The sequence below is a fragment of the Chiloscyllium plagiosum genome, unplaced genomic scaffold (genome assembly GCF_037043375.1).
Source record: "Chiloscyllium plagiosum isolate Xiang-an unplaced genomic scaffold, Cpla_swu_hap1 HiC_scaffold_41, whole genome shotgun sequence".
Classification (NCBI taxonomy): domain Eukaryota; kingdom Metazoa; phylum Chordata; class Chondrichthyes; order Orectolobiformes; family Hemiscylliidae; genus Chiloscyllium; species Chiloscyllium plagiosum.
Window position 1 is genome coordinate 10,465,984 of NW_028270179.1, and position 14,798 is coordinate 10,480,781.

At 49.8% G+C, this 14,798-nt stretch overlaps 1 pseudogene; it reads right to left on the reverse strand.

Moving 5' to 3' along the window:
• Positions 1-11,252: 11,252 nt before the first annotated feature.
• Positions 11,253-12,804, reverse strand: LOC148138145 (uncharacterized; annotated as a pseudogene).
• Between the last annotated feature and the right edge of the window lie 1,994 nt (positions 12,805-14,798).

Consider the following 14,798-nt stretch of genomic DNA (forward strand, 5'->3'; position numbering starts at 1 on the left):
CCTACCCCCTCCCACTCACTCTCTCCACTCTCCTCCTGACTACCTCCCCACTCTCTCTCACTACCCCACTCCCACTCTCTCTCTACCACCTTCCAATCTCTCTCTCTCTGCCACACTCCCTCCCAATCTGTCTCTCTCGCTCTAACCCTGAATTCTGTCTACCTCTCTCCCAGTCTCTGTCCCTCGCCCTCTCCCACTCTCTCCCTCTATCCCACTCCACTCTAAAATCTCCCACTGTTTCTAGGTCTACCCCCTCCGACTGTCTCTCTGTACATCCGCCCCACTCCTTCTCTGTCCACGCTGTCCCACTCTCCCTCTCTTATCGTCCCACTCTTTTCATCACCTTCCAACACACTCTCTTAACCACACTCATTATCTTTCTACCCCCTACCACTATCTCTCTCCACTCCACTCTCTCTTTCTCTTTTCCACTCCCACTCACTCCCTCACAATCCGCCCACTCTCTCCATTGAACTCCCTCTCTCTTTCTCTGTTCTCCTTCCCATTCTCTCTCTACTCTCTCCTTCTGTCTCTACCCCTTCTAATTCTTTCCCTGACTCTCTCTTTCTTACTACTCCCAATCTCATCTACCCCCTGCCTCTCTCTCTCCCCTTCCCACTTTTTCTCTCCTCTCATCCGACTCTATCACTCTAACTGCCTCTCTCTGAAATCTCTCTCTCTCTCTCCCTCTCTCTCTCTCTCTCTCTCTCTATATATATATATATATATATATATATATACATATATTTACCCCACTCCCTCGCTCTCTATCTCTATCCTTATTCCGCTCTCTGTTCTCCCTCCCATCTCTGTACCTCTCCCTCTCTATCCTTCTCTCATGCGACCCCCTTTCTCCTCCCTCCAACTCTCTGTATTCCACTCTAACCGCACTACCACACTTCAGCTCTCTGTCGCTTTCTCACTTCTCCCACTCTCTATCTTCTCCTTACACTCTCCCCTTCCAATGTGTTTGCACTAATTCTCTCTACCCCACATTGTCTCTCTCTCCGTTCCCAATTTCTCTCTTCCCCTACCACACAGTCACTGTCTCTCTCTCTCCAATGTCCCACTCTCTCCACCCTCCTTCTGCTCACTCTCCCAAATCCCCCATTCTCCAGCCCCTCCTTATATCTCTGTTTACCCCACTCCCCCTCACCCCCTCATCCCTCCATCTTCCTACACCCATCTCACTCTCTCTTTCGCACACCCGATGTCTCCACCCCACTCCCTTTCTCTATCTTCCCCCTCCGACAATCTTTCTGTTCCCCTCTCACTCTCTCTGCCGACACCATCACTCTCTTTCATTCTCTCTTCTCCCTCCCACTGTCGCCAATCATTCCCTCTGCATCTCTCTCTACCCACCTACCTCTCTCTCCACCCCACCTACTCTCTCTCTTTCTCTCTTTCACCTCCCTCTCTCTCTTCCCTCCCTCTCTCACCTCGTCCCACTCTTTCTCTGCCCCTCCCACTCTATCTGCCAACCACTTTCTCACGATAGCCCCTCCTACTCTCTCTTTCTATCATCATTCTTCTCTCTCTCCACCCTGCCCTCTCTCTCTACTACCCCACTATCTCTCTTCCTCCACTCCCACTGTCGCTCTCGACCAACTCCAACTGTCTTTCCCTCGTTGCCTTTCACCCTCTCACTTTTTCTGTCTCCATTCTCTCCCTCTGCATCTTTCTCTACTCACCTCCCTCTCTCTTCCCCTCACGTTCTCTCCATCCCTCTCTACCTCCTCCCATTAACTCTCTCTCATTCCCTCCCCTCTCTCTACCACCTCCCACTCTCTCTGGCAACACCTCCCATTTACTGTCTGCAGCAACCCACTCTCTAACTAACCCACTCTCTCCCTTAATCCAATCCCACATTCTCTCTCTTACCCTTGGAGTTTCTCTCTCTGCCACGCTCCCTCCTACTCTGTCTCTCTCTCTACCCAGGACGATATCTTTACCGCTCTCCCACTCTCTCTCACGCCCTCCCAATCTCTCTAACCCCTCGCAATCTCTTGCTGTCTACCCGCATCTATTCTCTCCTTCAAAACCCCTTCCATTCTCTCTCTATACCCCTCCTACTCGCGCTCTCCAAACGCCTCCCTCTCTCTTGCTACCTCATTCCGTCTCTCCATCACACTTTTACACTCTCTCCACTCCGTTGCACTCTCCACCTTTTCCACATTCTCTCCCACTCTGCCTCTATCTCTCGACCCCGAATTGTATCTTGAAGCGTCTCCCAATCTCTCTCTACCCATCTCTAAAGCTGCCATTCTGTTTGACTCGCACCCCTCCCAGTGTTTCTCTCTCTCTCTCCATCCCTCCCATTCCTCTGTCTGCACAATTCCCCTCTTTCAATCACCCTCCCGATCTCTCTGTTACACTCCCACTCTCTCTCTAAAGCCTTCCCATTCACTTTCGACCCCATAGTCTATCTCTACTACACTCCATATCTCTCTATTTCTCACTCTGTCTAACCCCGCTCTCTCTCCCTCGAACCCATCCTCCCTCTCTCTCTATCCCCTCCCAGTATCCTTCTCCCTCTCCCCTTCCCACTCTCTCCCTGTCTTTCTTCACCATCCCTCTTTCTATGTACCGCACTCCTTCTCTCTCTCTCGCTCCCCCACAAACGATCTCTCTCTCTCTAACCCACTCCTGCTTACTCTCTTTCTCTCTCCACCCCTCTCTCTCTTCTGATCCCACTCTCTATCTGTCTACCGAGCTCACACGATGACTCTTCTCCCCAACAACAGTCGTGGAAACCGCCTTGCTCTCTCTCTATTTCTTCCCTTCCATCTCTCTCTTTGACTGCTTTCCCCACTCAATCACTCTCCACATCGAATCTTATCACTCTCTCTCTTAACCTTCCCTCCCTCTGTCTCTCTACACCCTCCCACCCTCTCCTTCTAACCCCTCCCACACTCTGTCTCTCCGCTCCCCTTCCTCTCTTGCCCACACGAAGTCTCTCTCTCTCTACTCTGTCCCACTCTCTACTCTCCTGCTGCTCTCTAATCCACTGCCCCTTTCTCTACCCTCCCCCTCTCAGTTTACCCCACTCCCCCATCCCTCTCTCTCCCTAATTCCCTCCCTCTGCCTCACACATCATTTGTCACCACCCCGCCCCTAAGTCTATCTACACCCCTGACTATCTTTCTGTTCCCGTCCCACTCTCTCTACCGACTTCATCTCTCTTTCATTCTCTCTTCTCCCTCCCATTCTTTCTCCCCTCCGTCTCTCTCTACATCCTCCCTCTATCTCTCTCTGTCATTCCCTTCTTCTCTCTCTCTGACGCCTCCCACTCTCTCAAACCTATCTCACTCACTGTCTCCATACACCCCCTCTCTACCCCACTCTCTATCTAACCCCTCGCGCATTCACTCCACTTCCCTCTCTATCTACACAACTTTCCCTCTCTGCACCAATCCCACTTTCTCTACTCCCTTGCAGTTTCCCTCTCTGCCAAATTCCCTACCACATACTCTTTATCGCTCTCCTAATCTCTGTCTACACCGCTCACACCCTCTCTATCTTTCTCCCAATCTCTCTCTCTACACACACACATAAGCTCTCTTCCTTGCAGTCTGTCTCTGTCCAACCCCTCCCACTCTCTCTCTAAACCCCTTCCGACTCTCTCTCTCTTGCACCTGCCACTGTCTCTCTTAAAACTACCTCACTCATTCTCTCCACCCTCCCCCTCTGTCTCTATCCCACTCCCTCTCTCTCTCCCGCTGTCCCTCGCGTGTCACTCCCCTACCCAATTCTATCGAACTCTTTCACCGTCTCTATCACAATCCCGCTCTCATTCTCCCTATCCTCTTACACTCTACTTCTCTACCACACTACCTCCCACTCTTTCTCTCTCTCTACTCCCGAACTCTGTCTTCACCACTCTCCCAAACTCTCTCTCTCTACTCCCCTCGCTCAGTCTCTCTACCTCCCTCACATTTTCTCTCTGTCTGCCCCCTCACACTCTCTCTCTAAACCCCTCCCAGTCTCACTCTCACTTCCCCCTCCCACTTACTGTCTCCACCTTCCCATTGCTGAAAATCACACGCTCCCTCACTACCACACTCCCACTCTCTCTCTACCACCTTCCTCTCACTCCAGCACCTTCCACTCTCTCTGTCACACTCCCTCCCAATCTATCTCTCTCTAACCCTGAAGTCAACGGACTTCTATCCCAATCTCTCTCCCTCTCCCTCTCCCACTCTCTCCCTCTACACCTCTCCACTCTCCAACCTCCCAAACCTTCTATGTCTACCCATCTCACAGACTCGCTGCACATCCATCTCACTCCTTATCTCTCTACACCCTCCTACTCTGTCTTACCGTCCCATTCTTTCTATCACCTTCCAACTCTCTCTCACTTCAAGTCTATTCCTACCCCATGCCACCTACCTATCTCCACTCCACTGCCTCCCTCTCTTTCTCTTGTCCACTCGCACTCACTCCCTCACAATCCACCCACTCTCTCTGGCGAAATCCCTTTCTCTTTCTTTCTTCTCCTCCCATTGTCTCTTCTCTCTCCATTTGTGTCTACCCCTTCTCATTCTCTTTTTCACTTCCTCTCGCTTTCTTACTCCTCCTAATCTCTCTGTCTTCCCCCTCTCTCACTACTCCATCTCTCAGTTTCTAACTACACCTCCTACTATCTTTCTCCTCCCATCTGACTGTGTCCCTCCAAATGTCTCTCTGCACCCCCCTCTCTCTCTCTCTATCTATCTATCTATCTATCTATCTATCTATCTATCTATCTATCTATCTATCTATCTATCTATCTATCTATCTATCTATCTATCTATCTATCTATCTATCTATCTATCTATCTATCTATCTGTATACCTAACCCACTCCCCCTCTCTCTCTAACCCCTACCACTCTCCCTCACTGTTTGCTCCCTCCCACTCTCTATCCTTCTCTCATGCGACCCCATTTCTACCAACTCCAACTCTCTGTGTTCCCCTCTCATACTCTCCGACTGATGTGTTTGCACTCACTCTCTCGACACCCCCACACTCTCTCTAACCCCACTGTCTCTCTATCCCCTCACTCCCTCTCGCTACTCCCCTCCCAGGATCTATCTCTCTCCTCCCCTCTCACTCTCTTTCTTTCTTTTCCGTACCACTCGCTCTCTACTCGACATCCTCTCACTGTCTTTCTTTCTAACCCACTCCTCTCTCTCTTTCTCTCCATCCACTCCCTCTGTTTCTCTCTTTCCCGAACGACCTCTCCCTCTACCGCATTTCTGCTCTCTCTTTTTCTCTCGATCCACCACTTGCTCTCTCTTCCCTTCCCACTCTCTCTGTCAACCGATCTCGCTCTCCCTCTCTTCTCCCTCCAACACTGTGTCTCTCTAAACCCCTCCCTTCTCTCTTTCTCCAGCTCAGTTTATCCCTCTACCCCGAATCCAGTCCCTCTATTTAGACTCTCCTTCCGTCTGTCTCGCAACAACCTCCCATTCTAGCTCTGACCCACTCAATCTCTCTCTCTAACCCCTGCCACTGTCTTTCTCCGTTCCCTTTTCTTTCTTCTCCACTCTCACTCTATCTCTCTACATCCTCCCACACTCCCTATCCTCGTCCCACTCTATCTCTCCACCCCACTCCCTCTCTCTATCTAGCCCCTCCGTCTAACTCTTTATCTTCCCCTCCCACACTCTCTCTGTCCACTCCATCTCTCTCCTTCGTTCTCTTTATCCCCCAACTCTAGCTGTCTCTGTTGACTCCCTCTGCATCTCTCTCTACCCACATCCCTCTCTCTCTCTTCCACTCCCACTCTTTCTCTCTATATCTCAACTCCCTCCCACTCTCTTCCTCGCTCACCCCTCTCTCTCTTTCTAAACTCGTGCGACTCTCTCTACCATTTCTAATACTCTATCTCTAAAACCTCTCCCAATCACTCTCTCCACCCCCCACCGCACTGTCTCTCTCTCTACCCCGGTACAGTCTCTACACCGCCTCTCTCTATCTATCCCACTCTCCCTCTCTACTCCAATCCCACTCTCTCACTCTACCCAATTGCACTCTCTCTCTGCCACACTCCCTCCCACTCTCTCTCGCTCTCTCCCTCCCACTGTCTCTTTCTACCTCTCTCCCACTCTCTCTTTATTCCTCTCCCACTCTCTCTACATCCATCCCTCTCTCTCTCTAACCCCTTGCTTTCTCTCCCTGCCTCCCCTCTCTCTCTAAATCCCTTCAACTTCAACTCTCTCTATCTACCCCTCCCACTCACTCTCTCCACCCTCCTCCGCTCCATCTACCCCACTCTCTCTCTCGCTACCACACTCCCACTCTCTCTATCCTCTTCCGATCTCCGACTTCCTCATTCCCTCCTACTTTGCCTCTCTCTCTCTCGAGCCCCGAACTCTATCTCTACTTCTCTCTCACACTCTCTCTGTCAACCAAGCTAGCACCCTGTCTCACTCCCCTCGAACATCATGTCTCTCGAACGCCCTCCCACTCTCTGCTCCCCTCCTCTGCCTCTTTTTCCGTCACCCTCCCATTCAAACTCTCTCTACCCTGTCTCTCTCTCTTGCCCTTACTTATCTCTATCTCTTGACCCACTCCCACTCTCTGTCTGTCCCACTCCCTCTCCCTCTCAGCCCTCCCACACTGTCTTTCTTATCCCTGAAATTCTCTCCGCTCCCCATTTCTTTTTTGCCCACTCCCACTCTCTCTTTACCCTCCACTCTCCCTACCCTCCTCCCACTCCCTCCCACCTCCACCCTCTCTCTACCATCTCCCACTACCTCTCTCCTGCATTCCTCCTCTTCCATCATTCCTCTCTCTCCCTACCACCCATACTTTGAATTTTCCACTGTCTCCACTGCAATTACTCTCTTTTCTCTCCCCTCCGACTATCTATCACTCTTCCCCCAACTCTCTCTACCCACTCCAACACACTCCCTCGTTGTCTCTTCTCCCCCCACTCTGTCTCCAACCCCTCCGTCTACATCTCACTCTACCCAACGCCAACCCTCTCTCCCCTCCTCCCTCTCTAACTCCTCCCACCATCTCTCTGTCAGCCCCTCCGTCAATCAACCTCCTCCCACTCTCTTTCAATCCCCTCCCCTCTCTCTACCCCCGCACACTCTGTCCCCTGCTCCCTCTGTATCTACATCAATCTCGCTCTCTACCCCAGTCCCACTCTTTCTCTATATCCTTGCACTCTCTCTCTGCCACACTCCCTCCCACACTGTCTCTCACTGGCACTGAACTCTCTCTCTCTACCTCTCACCATTCTCTCCACACCCTTCCCAATATCTCTGTCTATCCCCTTGCATTCTTCTATTTTTCTACGCTCCTCCTACTTTCTCTCTCTCTATACCCCTTCCACTCTCTCGCACATCCTCACACTCACTGTCTCCACCATCCCACTCTCTACCTACCCCGCTCCCAATTTCTCCACACCCTTCCAATTTTTTCTCTGCCACACTCCCTCTCACTCTGTCTCTATCTCTATCTTTCTACCGCCCACTCACTTTACCTTTCTGCAACTCATTCCCTCAACCTCTCCCGCTCTCACTCTCTACCCTTCTTCACTGTCTCACCACCCATTGTTTCTCTCTCTGCGCTCTCTCACTGAGTCTCTCCCTCTACACCCCTGCCTCTCCCCCCTCTCGAACTATATCCCACTCTACCTATCACCCTCCCTCTATCTCTGACACACTTGCACTCTCTCAACAACACGCTCCCATTCTCTTTCTACCAACTAACATTATCTCACTCTCTCCACTCCACTCCCTCCCTCTCTTTTTCTTTCTTCCATTCCCACTTATTCCCTCTCAACCCAAGCAGTTTCTCTAGTGCACTCGCTGTCTCTCTGTCTCTTCCCCTCGAACCCTTGCTCTTCTGCCTCCCACTCTCTCTCTAACCTCCTCCCTCCCTCTCTGTTCCCCCACACACACTCTCACTCTATTCCTCTCTCACTCTCTCGCTCTATTCCACTTCCGACTGTCGATTTCCCCCTCTCACTCTCGCTCTTCCTCCTCTCACTAACGCTGTACCCCTTTCATTGTCTCTCTCTCACTCCGCCACACTTTAACTCTTTACACACCCCACTCTCCCTCGCTCTCTACCTCACTCCCACTCTCTCTCTCTCTAACCTCATTCTGTACCCCACTCCCACTCTTTCTTCAGTCCCACTCGCTCTATAATACCTACTCTCTCTACCTGCTTCCAATATCTTGCGCTACCCCATGCTCTCTCTTTCACCCTACACCACTTCATCTCTCTCTCCTTCCCTCTTCCCCAATGCCTCTCTTCCACACATTCTTTCTCATTTCATTCCCCCCTATCTCTCCCTCTCTCCTGTCCCCACTCATTCCCTTCCCCTCCTTATCTCTTTCTCTGTCCACCCCGCTTGCACTCTCTCCCTCTTAACATCTCCTACACTCTCTCCCTCCTCTCCCACACTTTCTCTCCCCCCTCCCCCTCTTTCTCCCCCTCCCTCGCTCTCTGGCTCTAATCCCCTCGCACGACCTTTCACTCTCATCTTCGAAACCCTCTCCAGACTACTGCCCCTCTCTGTAGCCCACTCCCTCCCTCTTTTTCTCTCTCTCTCCCCTACTGCACCCTCTCTCTAGCCCACTCACTCCCTCTCTTTCTCTCTCTCTACCAATTTCCCACTCTGTCTTTTTCTCTGTTGCTTTCTGTCTTTCTCTCTTCAATCATCCTCTCTCTGTCCACCCATTCACTCCCTTTCTCTCTCCTCTCGTCCCACGATGTCTCCCTTTCTGTCTCTTCCCTCTCCCGTCTTTCCCTCCTTCCCTTTCTCTCTCTTTTTCCTTCCCCCCTCTATCCCTTCCCCAATCCCTCTCTCGCTCTTACCCCCCCACTCTCTGTCTTGGATTCCCCTGTCTCTCTTCCACACTTGATCTCTCTCTATACACGCCTCCCACTGTCTATACCCTCCGACTCACTCTACCCCTTCCAATCTGTTTCACCTACACCTCTCTTTCCTTACTCCCCTCCCACTCCCTCACCCCCTCCTCTGCTCTCTACCCTACGACGTTTCTCTCTACGCCCCTCCCAAACTCTCCCTTTCCTCCACGCACTTCTCATCTCACTCTGCCCCTTTCCGACTCTGTCTCTACCTTCCTCCCGTTGGATTTCTCTCTCACCCCCTCCAACTCTGTCTTTCTCTCTCTATCCCTCTCCCTCTCTCTATCCCCCCGAATTCTCTCTCTACCCCTCTCCCTTTCACTCTCTCTCACCCCCTCGCACTCTTTCTCAAACACCTCCCACTATCTCTGTCGCTCCTCCGCACTCCGTCTTTTCGTCTTTCTCTCTACCCATTTCCCTCTCTCTTTGTCTCTTGCCCCTCCAACGCTGTCGTTTCCTCTGCTACTCTCACTCTGTCTCCCAGCTCTGACTCTGTCTCTCTTTTTCTGTCCTCCATGTCTCTCTCTACCACATCCCACTGCCTCAAACCCTCCCATTCTCTCTCGATAACCCCTGCACTCTCACTCGAAACACCCTCTATGTGTCTCTTCACTTCTCCACACCACTCGACCCTCCAACGAATCTGTACACACTCTCGCCCTCTTACCACTCTAAGACTTCTCTCCTTCTCTCACTCTTTCTCTCTTTCCTCCTCCCATTCATGGTCTCCCACGCCACAGTCTCGCTTCTCACCTAACCCCTCCCACTCTTACTCTCTTTACTGCTTCCCACGCTCACTCTTTTAAACCCATCTCTCTCTCTCTACCACTCCCACTCTCACTTTGTCTCACCTCCATCTTTATCTCACTCACCTCTCTCTCTATATACACCCCTCCCACTCTCTCTTTCTAACCCCTCCCACACTCTTTGTGGGCGGCAAGGTGGCACAGTGGTTAGCACTGCTGCCTCACAGCGCCAGAGCCCCGGGTTCGTTTCCCGCCTCAGGTGACTGACTGTGTGGAGTTTCCACATTCTCCACGTGTCTGCGTGGGTTTACTCTGGGTGCTCCGGTTTCCACCCACAGTCCAAAAATGTGCAGGTTAGGTGAATTGGCCATGCTAAATTGCCTGTAGTGTTAGGTGCAGGGGTAAATGTAGGGGAAAGGGTCTGGGTGTGTGCGCTTCGACGGGTCGGTGTGGACTTGTTGGACCGAAGGGCCTGTTTCCACACTGTAAGTAATCTAATCTAATCTTTCTACCCATCCCCAAATCTCTCACTGTGCCACTCCCTCTCTTTTCACCATTTCCATTCTCTCTCTCTACCTCTTCGACCATCTCTCTCTTCCCCACTCTCTCCCAATCTCTCTGTCTGCACTCAGACTCTCTCTCTACTCCTCGCCTCCTCTCCCTCGGCGCTTCTTTCTTACTCTTTCCACACGCCCTCCCACACTCTGTCTACCAACTCTGAGAGAGAAATGAAGGGGGAGAGATACGATTAGAGGTGAGTGGAGAAACCGTGGGGTGTGTAAGATATAGGTAACGGGATGGGTGAAGACAGCCAGTGAAAGGGAAAGGAGGAAAGAAAGCAAGAGTGTGTGGAGCGAGAGGGAGAGAAATGAGAGGAAAGAGAAGGGAGAGGAAATTCGAACAGTGTGCAAGAGAGGGCGTGAGCGGGGTGGGGGGCGCACGAAGGATATAGATAGCGAGACAGATGTGCTTCAGTGGAGAAGGGGGTAACAGAGTAGAGATGAATTCTGCTGAAAGCCACTTTGGAATGGGGCGGGGGGACCCAGTGGTGAAAGCAACGACAGTGTTAGTTCAACTTAACCCCTGAGCTCAGGCCCCGGTCTCCTCCTAATCCCTGAGGACTGGGAATTGGGGTTAAGTCTGTCTCTCTCCAACTCAGTTTATTTAACACAATGATAAACAACAATATCCTTTTCTCTGCTGCCATGCACTTTTTAATGAACATTTTTCTTGTTTACAAATTGAAGTGATCGATACAGTCAGTGGGGTGTTGCCTTTTCCCACTGGCCGCTGTGCAGTGAGAAACATTGAGCTGTGTCTTGGAACAACCTACACCTACCCCCACAACCGTGAGATAAGGATGGATAAACCAGCGTTACCCTCAATCTGTTACCACAGGGACAATCGGCTTCATCGCTGAAACACTGAACTGAAATGATAAAATTGCGGATGGATTGATGAAAGAATGTATATGATTGATTGATGAATTTGGGTAAAGGGATATTTCATCACATTCTTCAGCTTCTGTCTGAACTTTGTCTGGGTCACTGCATAAATCACGGTGTTTGTGCAGCAGCTGAGGAGCTGCAGCATGAATCCTAGTTCTCGCACAAAGTAATGGAGATACACAGAGTTATACCCAATACCATACATCCGTTTCCATATTGAATACAGCATTATCGTTGACCATAACAGGATGAAATTAGCCGAGATCATAAACAGTAAAATGATGGATTTTTTTCCTGATTCTCATTTCTGTGTCAGACTGAGCATCCCCATTGGTGTGAGCCCGGAGTCTCCTACGGGCCCTGCTGGTCACTAAAATGTGTCTGACCGTGAAAACATTGAACAGAAGAATCAGGTGAAATGGGAGAACTGGGGTTAGAATGTGATGGAGGAACTCGATTGACGTCCAGACACGGGAGGTTCCAACACCATCTGCTGCATAACAAAACGACGGGTAGTTCATCTGCCCATACCGAGCTGAGAGCATAAAATACCACAAAATGTTTGATAAACAGCTTAACACAGTCACTGTTCCCAGAACCACAGCCGCCGTTTTCTCACTACAATATTTACGTTTTAACTTCTGGCAACAAATGGCCACAAATCGATCAAAGGTGAAAGCGACGGTGAACCAGATAGAACAGTTAGTGGCTGCATAAAGCAGGGCAGCGTGGATATTACACACAGAGATTTCCCACAGGAAATAAAACTGTTCCCGATAAACAATGGGAATGTGTCGCAATATCACGTCGAAGATAATGACCAGTAGATCCGCTGCTGCCATTGCCCCCAAGTACCGTCTGACACAAGGAGCCAATCCACAATCTTTATAAAGCAGGACGTAGGTCGTCACTACGTTAACTGTGAGGAAGAAAGACAAACACATTATCCATCAGCCTGGTGGCAACGTGACCAGTTAAACTGAGGGCTGTGTGAGGTTTTCAAATGTGTCACTGCATTCAAGATTTAGTAAAATAATTGGAGCTTAAATAACAAATGGAAAGCTCTGATTTACTGACAAATACGTGTCATGAATCACAAGAAACCCTCGTGCTCAAACACACAGGGGCACATGCATAAGAACACACTCGACAACGCGAGAAAAGATACAGGTAATTTATTTATTTTCAGTTTCTAATACGGAGCGTGAAAACATTGCCATCCTGAAGGATTCTCTCCCAGTTCTTTGAAAATAAATGGAAGTACGAAATTTCAGTCTTTTTCTTTAAATTCTGGTCAATCCTCGTCGTGAAGAAATGTAAACGCAGGGAAACAGATTAATCCCTTTCACCTCCTGAGGCGACTCCGGAACAGTGTCTCCTTCTCGCAGTAACTGATAACTTACCTCGGGACATTATCATTTGGTCAATTCAATGATGACCGGCCCTTCACAAATAATGTCAGGGATAGGGTATTGTGAGGAATGTCAGATATTCTGCTGCAAACAAATCGACTCCCACAGTCTATTTCGACGACAGCTCCTCACATCTTCCCTCTTGTAAAAACGCCATCCTTTATTCCCAATTCCTCTGACTCTGCTGCATCTGTTCCCAGAATGACCAATTCCATCTCAGAAAATCCCCGATGTCTTCATTTTCAAATACCACAATTTCCACTCCCACGTGGTCGACGATGCCCTCCAGCACATGCCCACTTCCCTCCTCTCCGTCCTCAACCATCACCCTCACCTACCCCCTTACCTCCATCCAAGGCCCATAGGATCCTTCCACATCCGACAGAAATTTACTTGTACTTCCACAAATGTCATCTACAGCATCTGTCGCACCCGATGTGTCTCTTCGACAATGGGGAAACAGGCCGCCAACTTGTGGAGCATGACAGGGAACGTCTCTGGGACTTCGGCACCAATGAAACACATCGTCCAGTGGCTGAACACTTCAACTCCACCTCCTACTCCGCCAAAGACACAGGTCGTGGGCCTTCTCCATTGCCAATCCCAAAGCTCCCAGTGCCTGTAGGATGAACACATAATCGTCCACCATGGGACGTTGCAACCACAGGGGTTCAAAGTGGATTTTACCGTTTTACTAAATTCCCCTCCCGCACGTTTTTCCCGTCCAAAGTCTCGAACTGAGCACAGCCTTCTTCACCTGTTCATCACCTTTCCCATCCATCCGCTCCACCCTCCTCTCATTCTATCACATTCTCCGCCTTTTTCATCCTCCTATTGCATTCTCAGATGCGTTACCCCCAACCACAAACCCTTCCATTTATCTGTCAGCCATCCCTTGTTCCACAAGTCTCATTCCAATTCAAGGCTATCTGCCGGAATCGTTAATTATCCTGCCCATTGGATGCTCCCTGACGTGCTGTGCTTTTGCGGTGCAACACGTCCCGTCAGGAAACAGTGTGACACCGTCATATTAACAGAACGAGAACTGATGGGCAATATTTCATGAAGACCCATCACCCACCCTGGGTATATCCTGTCTCACCGGTGATGGGGAAACCGTAGGATGCGGTCAGGAAAGTAGTTAGACTCGTATTCCCTCAACATTCATTCCAGAACCCGGGAAATCTCATGGTAAAGGTCAAAGCTGGTCAAGGAGATCGCCTGATGATGGGTGTCTACTGCCATCACCCCTCAGAGATAACTCAGTTCAATTCGAATTTGAAAGCAAATCAGAGGAAATACTGAGAGTGATAAGGACACAGAACGCACTCTGGTTGCATGACTTCAGTGTCCATCACCAAGAGTGTCTCCACAGTTTCACGAAAGAGTGAGCATGGAGAGGCTTCTAACATACAGCATCTAGTCTGTGGGAAAGGACGTGGGAGTCCAGAAGAGAGAAACAATCTCATCAAAGTAGTTCTCACAGATGGATCTTTCCCTAAAAGCATCTGTAGGCGCACCCAGCACACAGTCCTGGCGGAGGAAACGTCTGAGCCTCATACTGAAGATACTGCCCACTGTGTTAATTGGAACTACCTCCTGCGAAGTAGGGCATACTTCTGAAGGACCGAGCAAATTGAAACTGGGCATCCCTGAGGCACTGTGGGCTATCAGCACAAAGTCAGATGTGTACTGTTCACTGATGGTGCCAAAATATTCGTCACCATTCCCAATTACATCCATACTAAAGTAGGCTATTCAGCCCAATCAGAGTTTTAAAAGCAATAGAATTAGGCCATTCAGCCATTCGAGCCTGTTACTCATCAATTGGATCAGATCGTTTAATCTCTTATATCGGTGACACAGAAAATGGAAGGGCATATTCAGCCTTTCAAAGCTGCTACACAGGTATACGGGGAAGACTGTTTACTAAGCCTAGAACAGGGATAAGTTAGCGATAAATCAGTCTGTATCTGTTCAACACAAATTAATAACTGCAGCGACACACTGACGAGTGATCGGGACTCAGTTATTTGTAATTGTCGAGAAATGGAACAAACGTATTCTCACTAAGATCAGCAGGAATTAAAGTTATCAAGCGAGAGTAGTGAATCTTTAATTGATTAAGCAATATACAACAATTTGGAGGCTGGAATATAACGTGGGTAACTGTGAATCTCTGACTTTACAGGAAGAATAGCAGGATGTATATGACATAAAAGGATAAAGATAATAGACATTAGTCACACATGTTTACTGCATGGATCATTCTAACCCGTTGAGACATGGAAAGTATTGCTCCATCTCCCTGATGGTCAG